The sequence below is a fragment of the Antedon mediterranea genome, chromosome 8, assembly GCF_964355755.1.
Source record: "Antedon mediterranea chromosome 8, ecAntMedi1.1, whole genome shotgun sequence".
NCBI classification, from domain to species: domain Eukaryota; kingdom Metazoa; phylum Echinodermata; class Crinoidea; order Comatulida; family Antedonidae; genus Antedon; species Antedon mediterranea.
In genome coordinates, this window is record NC_092677.1 from 5,453,970 (window position 1) to 5,465,584 (window position 11,615).

Below are 11,615 nucleotides of genomic sequence, written 5' to 3' on the forward strand. Positions count from 1 at the left end.
CATTATGGTAACATCAATCAATCAATCGTTCGATTTATATAGCACCATTCCAACAGTCATTGCTCATGGCGCTGCAAAAAACCCCGAAAATGTGAGTTTTGAGTAGTGACTTTAAACATGGAACTGAACCGACAAATAATGCGATAATAACATGCCTACCTTTCACAGTACCTGTTTCTGCTTTAGGCCTACAGTTCTTTAGTGTTGTTGTGTCATTAAGTTTTCCATTCTCTGCATAACATATTATATTTGATTGGCATATCGTTTTATTTGTCCCTAAAGTTGCTGTATTTTCTCCTTTCTTAACCACTTCTCCATCTTGTAATATCACTACTGATGATGGCCTGGGATAGCCCTCTGCTGTGCATGTTGCAAAACAATATTCAGGTTTGAATGTTACGATGATATCTAGAAAATGAGAGAAGCTTCAGAATATATATTTTTAAATTGTAGGCCTATAGGCTAAAGGCAAAACAATTAAGCTTTTTATAACGAAGATGATTAAACAAGATAAAAAATAATCATCATGTATATTGCATCAAAAACATTTTGACTGCTCTTTTACTTAAGTATCTGAAGGATACACACAATGTACCACAATTAGACATTTAAAAAGGCAATTTCTACATACAATTTATGTTCAACTGTTTTCCGGCACTAATTTCAGCATCATCTCCTTTAAACTGATCACTCTCTGCTTTACATGTATATATACCACTGTCTTTCACGGTGGCTGCTTCAATCTTAAGAACATTGCCGGTGGTATTTATCTTCTGTTCATCTTTATACCAAGTGATGTAAGGAGTTGGATCTCCATCATGATTACTACAAGTAAATGTGACTGTTTCTCCTTCGTAGATAGTGTTTGCTGAGGCATGAAGAAGTGGTTTATCCAAAACTGAAGTATAAAAAAACAACAAAAATACTATTACCGTAGTACGGTATTCAACGGGAAATTGAACAATTTAGGTCTACGTGTGTTTTACCATAATTTTTGGGAGTTGACAACATTTTTAAAAATATAACAATTTAATTAATAGAAATAATTCGATTAATGTTCAATGACGTCCTTAGAACACATCTTTCTATAGGCCTATATGTCAAGAGGTTTCTGAAGTGAAAATAATGTTTAATTTAGAATTTTACTTTTTACTTACAATATACAGTTAAGATAGATGGACCTGATAACTTATTTGACCCGTTTGCCGTTTGTATTTGACATCTAAATATTCTTTTTGAATCGTGTCTCAAAGGATGTAAGATCATCAGGCTAGCTTTACCAGGCGCAGTGTGTAACTTAAAACGTCCATTTTCCATCTTTTTATCATTCACAATTCCCGGGTTAATATTTACTCCATTTTCATTCAGTTCATCCCATTGTATTACATCAGGCGTGGATGTAAATTGTGAATAATCACAAGTTATCACCACTTCAACATCACCTTCTTTAGACGTCTGGTTAAATGTCGTCACCAACTGACAATGTGCTTTAATATAATACATTATGAACACATCTATTAGGAGAATTATTACAATTAAACCTGCTTTTTAAACCACTGATATTTAGCTGTGTTGATAAAATTCAAGTCACGCGTACTTTATAGTCTACAGATCTAGGCCTAAATTTTGAGTGTCAATGTTACATAAATATCAGACTGTCGTTGCCTTTTAAACTAACCACAATGGTCATGCAAATTAAACGAATAATAATATTCCTAACCTATTTGGTTATGTTTATGGTTATTTAGCTACTATTAGTTTTACACAATCCTACTGACTGGTCATTAGAAAGATAATTCAAATAATCCGGCATGAAAAGTGCACTTACTGTTTAGTGTTTAGCTAATTAAACATTTAACTATATAATATACATCACCAATTCAATTAATTCTTACCGAGTGAAGATTGTAAACATATAATAAATAAAAGCCTCATCTTCAAACACATACCTGAAGAAACAATTATTACTTCAATTATTTAATTGTATTGTTTCTATCATATTATCATTACAAACCAACAAACTAAACTAAAAGTCAAACGTGTTACTGCAGATGTGACCCGCATTATATATATAAACTTTATTTAGACACGAGACTGATGTGCAGTACAACTCGTTCAATCAATATTGATTGTTTTTACACAAGTTCGTGATATTACAAAAAACCCAACACCATATAAATACGACAAACAAGATATTGAAAAAAAAAATTACAGCAGAATCCCCTTCATCTGACCCCTCTATTTAGGGTACACCATACCGGTACTTCCCGTGTAAACGGGAACCTTTATCGAAGTGTATAATTTATGGGGATTCTACTGTAGTACATAATAAATGTTTTTGTTTTCATTTACCTTAAAATAATAGTGATAAAACACACATTTTACATAGTATCCAGCCATTTTAATAGTTGGATGTAAACCATCGTAGATACCATACCATTATTTTTGCAATGTATTTTTCAGATACGTTTTAAACAACTCAACTGAAGTTGGAAGTGTATCAACATTGAGACTATTCCATATAATTGCTCCACGATAAGACAGACTAATTCGTTTTTTTTAAATCGGTTTTTGGCTTCGGGATGAATAGATGTGTATCACTGTGCCTTAGATTATAATTTATATCATTGAATGTAAATACATTATTTAGGTAAGGTGGGGCATTACCTGTCAAAACCTTATATATAACCATACAACATTCATATCTATCTTGATAAAATAAAGGTGACCAATTAATTTGTCTTAGTGATTAGCTTTACTTTTACGTATTAATTTATTGCACATATTTTTCTATACTTTCTGTACCTTTCCCAGAGTGATTCATCTTAAGAATGTTTACATTCTCTTTTGAGTTTATCTCTTTTTCTCATCTTTTCAATTACATAATCAGTGAGCCAAGGAGCTGTTTTTTTACGTACCATGTGTTTTTTCCAAGGAGCATGTTTATCTAATATTTTGGTAAGTGTAGTTTTGAGAAGTTTGGCACTCTGACTTACGTCGCCACTGGCGGTAATACCATTCCAATTTACCATTAATAAATCGTTTAAAAACCTGTCTTCATTAAATTTTTTAAAGTTTCGTGTCATTTTATAATTATGATCCTGTTTATTAATTTTATTTGTTTTATTGGAATCTTTATTATTTTTCGTCCCTTTCCCTATTATAGCGAATGGTATTGAGTGGTCACTTAAGCCGACGTGGATAACTCTAGACTTGAATATTTTAGGAACATTTGAGAAATACATAACATCTATTAATGTAGAGGAATGTTTTTCTATACGTGTTGATTCTTCAATGATCTGTTTTAGATTAAAATTTTCACTTAATTTAATTAGTTTCTTTGTGTAACAATGTGGATTGTCAGACATAACGTCACAGTTTAAATCTCCCACCCATCATCATAACATCTTTGTGTTCCAGTTCAATCTTTTGAAATATATTTAGACATAGACAGAGTGCCGTACAAGAATCACATAGAAGTTCTCAAACAAGGTATTATGTTGTATCCTACTCAAGAAACAATAAACAGTCTTCCGTGTCACAATCATCGGCTTCGCTTCTGAAGTTTTTATTGGTTATTCATTATCATTCTCATCTTCACAATTTATGACAGCAAGCATAGCCATATCTCTCTTTCATCTTTTATTATTATTAATTTAATTTAAGCTACTTACCTTTATCTTACCGATCTTACCGATTTTTTTGCCTCTGTGATAGTATTCGTTATTTTATGCAATGTCCTGTCAACAATAAATTGTACTATTTTGTTTCAATTTCGATAATGATAATAAATATAATAAATCAGCAACAGTGACTAACATAGATGATAGATGTAAACTTCGTTCGACGTATAGGCCTATATTAGGTTAAACCACTTTTGTAAATTGCTTTGTAATTTATTATGAAGCAAGCGTTGCAATTGGTGAAACATTTTAATTGGTTCATTGATGCACCAATAGATGCTCTGCAATTATGTAAATATACAACTAGTAATTAAATATTATTTGTTTATAGCATAAATAAAATAAAAAACTCATTTAGTAAAATTTCAAAGATGGATTTTGGTGAATGGTTAAAATGCCACTTTGAGATTTAAATCAGTGATTTTTTTTATATTTACATGTTAGGATAGGTTAACGATTTAATTAACCATCGAGTTGGCAGGGAGAAGGCAAATTGGTAAGCGTTAACAATATAATTGAAATTTTCACAATTGCATGATTGAAAACGACACTTGGTACTTTATTTCTGTGATCTTCCTAGATAGGCAAACGTTAGAATAACGTTGAATTTTGGTTGTTATATGGTTACGGGTATGTTGATAACGTTGTTATAACGTTGGTTTTACATAGGCCTATTGGCGAACATTGTTGTTGTAGTGCAAACGTATAAACCGTACTGAACGTTGTATGTATGTTTGTAAACAACATGCCAATGTTTATAGATTTATGTTGATTTAACGTTTCCCATAGAACCGTTAAAATACAAACGTATATTCAACGTCAGAAGTAGGTTGGGAATCTAACGTGTAGACGTCATACAAATAACGAAATCATAAAGTTACTGCGAACATGATTTTAAACAACAAAATGTAAAAACAATGCATTACTATAGAGAATCGCTGTACAAACTAAACGCGCACGCGTAGAGCGTGCATGGAGCGCACAACCAGAGCCGTTCCGAAATTGCTATTTTTGTAACTTTATACTTTTTTTATTATTTTAACAAAAACCTTTAATCAAATTGATTGTTTTGATATTAAATTCGATAATTAAAGCCTTTTGAACGTTATACATTTTCAAAAAAAAAGACTCAACTCCATACGCATAGGAATAGTTGGACACAATATGTCACACCAAAATCAGTCCGGGCCGCGTATTTTTTTTTCCAGGACGAACGTGGGCAATTTACATAAATGGGCGTGGCTTAACCTCCAAAATACTCTCGCGCATGCGTACTTGGACTGAAATAGTTGTGAGGCGACAGAAAGCCATTCACGGATCTAAATAATCGCGTACAAAATAACAAATGTTTGTATCTGCTTTTTTCTGTGTTAAGACATACAGATTTTTTTACTAATTTGGTGCTATGACCATGCTAGTTAATGCTAGTTGTGCCATTATTGGTAAAATAGACAATGGGAGTGTCGTTATGCTCTCAGGTCTGAGAGTTAAGTGTTACTGCTAGGTATAGGCCTATAGCTAGCTGTTACTTGGAAAGCATGCTACTGATGCTAGTATTTAGTCTAAGGCCAGGGTTAAATACTGCTATAATAGCAGCTATTTCTGACATAGCTCGAAAAGCAGTTGTGGTTGCTACGTGAAATTTATTATTGCTTATATTATACCTATTTATCTTAATTTTGTTAATAAAAAATTTTGATTATGCTGTCAAAGGGAAGTTTCAGATCAACGAAACAACAGAATACTCGATCCCCTCTTAACGTTTTACTTAAATATTTTTGGATTGTGCTGTTTAGGATGAAAATGTTATCTAAGTGTGCGGAATCCCTTGCAAAGCCTGATTGTTTTTGATAAATAATGTTATTGTTTTCAGTATGGTTTATTAAAAATATTTTGCCGAGAACTGGAATGTCAAAAATGTATAAGTAAAATAGTTATTTTTGCTGGTTTTTTTTTCTACAGAAGTGAATAACTATAATTTAAAAACTGCAAAATGAGCTATTCAAGGCTGATTTTATTCATTTCATTTTTTATGTTTTTGGGGGACAATACATCTTTAAGGGTTAGGTATTATTATTAGTTGGTATTAAGATAATCGTGGTCATCGTACATGATGTTATGCTCATTTTCGTTGTTCCAAAGCAATAATAACTACCTAATATGACATCTAAGAAAGTCACACTGTCTGCAATGTCTTCATGTTTATCAATATGTGTACTTACAACTAGGTGATGTTTTGTAAACCACCAGTTTACAAGAATAATATTAATGTTCCTGGCCAAAGTGTTATGGGTAAAAAATTTTCTCGTGTCAATGTTTGTAAAAATGGTATTTTCTGTAGACTCTCGTCATTGTACAATTCTTGTATTTAAAAAAATAATTCTTTAGATATTTTTAACTGTAATTTTTCTCAATTTAAATGTATTATTAATGAAATTATTTAAATTTTCTTTTTCATTTGTATATATTTATATTGGCTCATATTTATAGTTTAGTTTTTATTTTCAACCTGTTATTGGTGTTTTACACTGTTGGTTTGATATAAAGAATAAATAAAAAATATTGGAAAAATAGGTGACTATTTAATGATACCTTATGAAGTGATGTTTGTAGTTTCAATGGCATTATGTTATTCTTAAAGCAGAAATGTCACTAAAACATTAATAAAATCCATATAAAGTAATACACTAATAAAAACGGCTCATCCATAGCGTTACTTTTAAGATTTCGCCGTTATCACGAAAAAGCAAATTTAAAATAGCCACTTGAGCAATTCAATTACTTCCGGTTCGTATGCAGAAATATTTCCGTGACGTCATCTCGGGTGCTTCGCTTGGTTAGTTACACACACGAGTTGTTGGACACTGTATTTCTCTATTGTATTTCGCATTCTTTTGTTCACGTAATCAATCTCTTGAGGCACTTTTGTTAAAGTTAACTTTTGTTGGTGTTAAATCAAAACACAATGCCGTATTGTGCAGCATTTAATTGTACCAATACAACAAGTGGAGGATAAAATCGCGACCGGAATATAGGATTTTTTTCCTTCCCAAAGTCTTCGGGTCTGAGAAAGGCATGGATCCACGCCGTCAGACGAAAACATTTCCAGCCTAGCAAATTCGCAACGATATGTTCGGAGCACTTCTTGGAAGAAGACTTTGCGAAATACCCGGTCCGCCTAAAAACCGGAAAAAACCAAAAAACACAGGAAAAAACCAAAAAATACCGGAAAAAAACAAAAAAATACCTTTGTCACCTACAGCGTATACTTTCTTGACAAATTCATTGTCAGTAAGCTTCGTCAAGATCGTTTGTATTTCGTCTGCTGTATTCTGTCCTGCATGATGTCCCTTTTCTTTCCTTTTCATACTATATTTTATATTTCGTATCTGTTTCATGTCTCTAGGATTAGCGTTGCTTTCATTTAACAAGAGATCAGTATAAACGTCTCTTGGGGCTTGCGTGGCAGAAAGTCTATGTTTTGCTGCCATCATTGTACTTTTTGCGGTTCTTATATATTCGGTTCCGGGTGTATTTCTGTTTCCGTGACTTCTCTTTGTTTTAGGAAATTTGCCTAGGTATTCCACCAACGCTAGATTTGTTGACTCGTCGGGAAAAGATTTATCTATCCACGTGACCCTTTTTCGGAAAGAAGGGTCACGTTTAAGAGTCATGTAACATCGGCACACTAACATTATGTTTTCAGGTTGTGGGTTCATTGGTGTCCAGGCACCTTTTACCTTTGTACAGTACACACCATCCCGTTTAACCACAGTTATCATAACGCCATTCATCATAGCAATTATTGTTCGAGGTGTTGTAGTTTGAGATGAATGCCAAGTACCACAGTCATCGTAAAAAATACTGCGTTTACCATCTGCCCTGAGTGCGAAGTTTTCTCCATTGTCTACAACAAATGCAACGTTTTCTTTTATGCCACAAGGAACCTCATTGACAACTTCACTAATTGGGGTGTGTACCAAAATTTGTCTCACGCGACTGATTCCAAGAAATCTACCTGTCAATTTGATACCCTGTCCTTGAAGCGACTCTAAGTCCGAGGATACCGAGGGTGGATGTGATCTGTAGAATGTATTCCTCCATTTGAAATCTTCAATCGACTCTGGGTCAGAGGATGATACCGTCCTACATGGTTCAGCATCCATTGATGTGGGAATTTCGGACCATTTTTGTTCATCCTTCCAGTAAAATTCTGGCACTGAATCTAGGTCAGATGATGAACATACATCTTCATTTTTATGTTGTTTTGCATTAGACGATGGTACACCTATTATAATAAAAGAAATGGATTAAACAAGTTCAAAGATTTCGTCAATTGTTTGAGATTTGCTACTTTTTATTAATTAATTTAGGCAGGCGTCATCTTTTTTTGCAAAACATTTAATAATCTTAATGGGTGAAAAATTGTAAACAAAATGTCGAGAAATAAGTAGCCGTCTGTTTCTGTATTTTTGTTTTGATCTATTTTTCTTTTGCCGTATTATTGTGGGTTTTTTAAATTTCCGTCTGCAGCGTTGGTTCGGCTGATTATTTAGTTTTTATTAAAAGATGTGTTATTTAACATGTTTGACCTTACCTTTTGTTTGTTTATTTTTCTTGTACTTTGTTTTCCTGCTTTTCTCCTTTTCCGGCTTGTTTCCCTGTCTGTTTGGTGTCTGTGAATGCTGATCTTCAATCGACTCTGGGTCAGAGGACGATACGACCCTTGGTGGTTCAGCATCCATTGATGTGGGAATTTCGGTCCATTTTGGTTCATCCTTCCAGTAAAATTCTGGCACTGAATCTGTGTCAGATGATGAACATACATCTTCATTGTTAAGTTGTTTTGCATTAGACGATGGTACACCTATTGTACAAGAAATATAACTGTTACTAACGGTCGAGTTTATCATTGGAACATAACTTTGTTACCACTTCTTATTTATTGCGTAAGATATGCGTTTAAAATGTATGCAAACATTTAATAATTTAGAGTATAAGTAAACAAGGTAGATAAAAGAGAAAAATATTTTGTAGGAAAAAGTAAGTCACCTTTCGTTTCTGCATTTTTTGTTCTCTCTCCGTTTTCCGGTTTTCCTGCTTTGAATCCGTGTGCAGCGGTGCTTCGTCTGATTCCGATGAAATTATGATCGGGGACAACGACCCTGAATTACATAGAAAAAATAAGACCATACTTTTAATATAGTTGTAAATGGGCCGCTGTTTCACGATTTTTTTTGTGTGGTTTTGACCTTATACGAAATGTTTTTATGTCATCAAACGCTTTCAAAATTCAACGCAACTCAACGCAACTCGCCGTAACGTTACGTCGACAGGAAAACAAGCTTAACGCTTGTTAACAGTATGCGGTTTTTTAAATCAATTAATTCTGAATTTTTACTTGTACATTATTTTGAAAATTTGTTCAAGTTTATATTTCAAATATTAATTTTTTTTACCCTTTCTTTGTTTTTGTTTTCTTTTTGTTTTGTTTTCTTTCGTCACATTTTTCGCTTTGAACGTCATGTCATCGGATTCTATTTCTGGCATAGAGGACAATGATTCTAAACAGACGAAAATAGCAAAAAAAATATAAAAGCACTGGTAATTATGACAGTAATTATCTGTGTTCAGGGGCAACTGTTTTTGAATTAAACAAGTTAGGCCTAAATGGGTTTTGTGGAGTTAAATTGTTTACAGTATTATTTATGAAATTATGACATCAATACCTCATTGGCTTAATTATTCTTACCATCTAGCTTTTCGTGCCCTTTGCGTTGTCTTGACTTGTCAATGCTTTCGTCTGATTCGGATGAGCTTATCGTAATTATGGGAGATGTTTTTAAACCTGATTTGAAATACAAAGAGCAAACCATTAGATGCCAGAAACTTAAAATAAAAAATTAACTTAATGAATAAAGTTGTTAAATTTAATATAATAGACCTAAAGTTATACCTTCAGATTTGTCTTGGCATTTCTTTAAATTTATTTTAAGACCACTTCTGATCTTGCCTTTGTATTTTCTGTTTGCTGTCAAATGCGGAATATCCATTAGCGGCACAAAGTGATTGGGTGTCCAAATGTGTTTCTCTTCTTTCGGATCCAAGATTTGTGTGCTCGTCCACATGATAAAAATTGGCTGACTACCTGCCTTTTGTTTACACGGGTAAAAACTTCTATTCAGAATTCGATACACCTTGTCCATCATGCCATTCAATGGTGGGTATATTGAAACTATTTCGTGACCTATGACAGTGGCTAACGCTTGAATTTGCCATGAAGACGAATATCCACTTTCACGACTACAATCCATACAAGCCGTGTCATAATCAGGGCTCACAAGGAGTAAGTAGGCCTATATTATTATTTTATTTATTATATGTCAAACAACAATATGTTTTATAAAATAGCTTATGTACTTACAATAAAAAATAATTCAGGAAGGTTTATTTTTTTTTATTGCTAATTCGGTTCATTCAGTAGTTAATTTATTCATGTTTGATATTATTTGCATAATAATAGTAATACAAGTTACTTTTACTTCTACAGAACTAAAGTGGTTTATTGAAAATAATGTCCAGTGTAAATCATTTCTTCTTATATTTTTTTTTTTTAATAGAATATATTGAAAAGTTGCTAACTGAAGTGTTTGAAAGAAGACGAGCGAAGTCAGTCAAGATGCTCTTATGAATTATGCAAAAGCACCACCGGCCGTTAACGCCACATACCAACCGTATGACAAAGCAGACTTGGTCAAGAAAAGATGTACTCGTTTTCCAACTAAATAACATTTTAATAATCAAGGTAATAAAGTCCTTATTTGCATGTCTTACAATACACATGGTGAAACATACAGTAATTATATATGTTCTTGTCAGTATAAACTTATAAAAATAGTTTTCAAAATTTTTTTTCTTTATCCTCAATCATGAATAAACTTAACTAAATAACTCTTTTGTTTATTGTTTTAATTGTAGGAACTGAACTTTGGTGAAACTGGTCGATTTCCAATCTATGCAACTGTACAAAGTGACTGTACAATGTGCTTATTGAATTTGTTAATTTAATGTTGTCAGTTTTGTCATTAAAAATCTTATTTCCACTACAATACTGTTATACTTACAAACTGTTTCGTAATTAATTTGAGCGTTAATTCAAATATAGTATTTTATCAAACTTACTGATTCACTGGATGATCATCGTCAAATGGACCTTCCTGTTTAACATAATGCCAGAAGGACACTTCAAGAACATCGCGGTCCAGACAGTTGTTTTTTAACCCAGTATGCTGTGTTATGCATCCAACCGCTCCCCTATTTTCTCTACCATCTCCTCTGTCTCATAACAACATACAGACTCAACAGCAGTTGCTGTTGCTGTACAATGTGAGCACTTGCACCTGCATAGAATCAACATTACAGCACTCAAATATATACTATATGCTGTTACTATACTAATTAATAGATGAAAATCAATATAAGCAAGGTCCTCCCAATCCCACCAAAAAATCCCCAAACAAAAGCTAGGCTTCTGTAGCTAGCCTAGTAGAAATAGAATAAAGCCTATTACTGTGGCTAGCCTATTAGTATTGGCCTTAGTATTATAGAGTTTAGCAGGCCTATAATTACGAAAAAATAATTACATTTTATTACAGTAAATATACTCAAAAGCCTAGTAAAATCAACAAATTTGATCCAAAACAAAATGTCTTTCCCACCACCTTCCTCGCTGGCCGCATATGTATGGCCGTGATTTGTTTTTTTGTGTGTTGTCCGATGCAGTCGGCGAGTGTTGACAAAGTGCGAGGCAGCGAGGCAAGCGAGGCATGCCAAATATTTATGCGAGGCATCATTTTATCATTTCCAAAAGTGCGAGGCATGCGAGGCATATAGTTTACAATTTCAAAAAGGTGCGAGGCATATCTTAACGTG

The 11,615-nt window shown here is 33.2% G+C and overlaps 1 long non-coding RNA gene across 1 annotated transcript; it reads right to left on the reverse strand.

Moving 5' to 3' along the window:
• Positions 1-1,288: 1,288 nt before the first annotated feature.
• On the reverse strand, positions 1,289-6,984 carry LOC140057318 (uncharacterized). The gene is made up of 3 exons (XR_011846912.1): positions 6,931-6,984; positions 1,896-1,949; positions 1,289-1,487 (listed from the first exon to the last, which is right to left on the reverse strand). It is a non-coding gene; the product is annotated as an uncharacterized lncRNA (long non-coding RNA).
• Between the last annotated feature and the right edge of the window lie 4,631 nt (positions 6,985-11,615).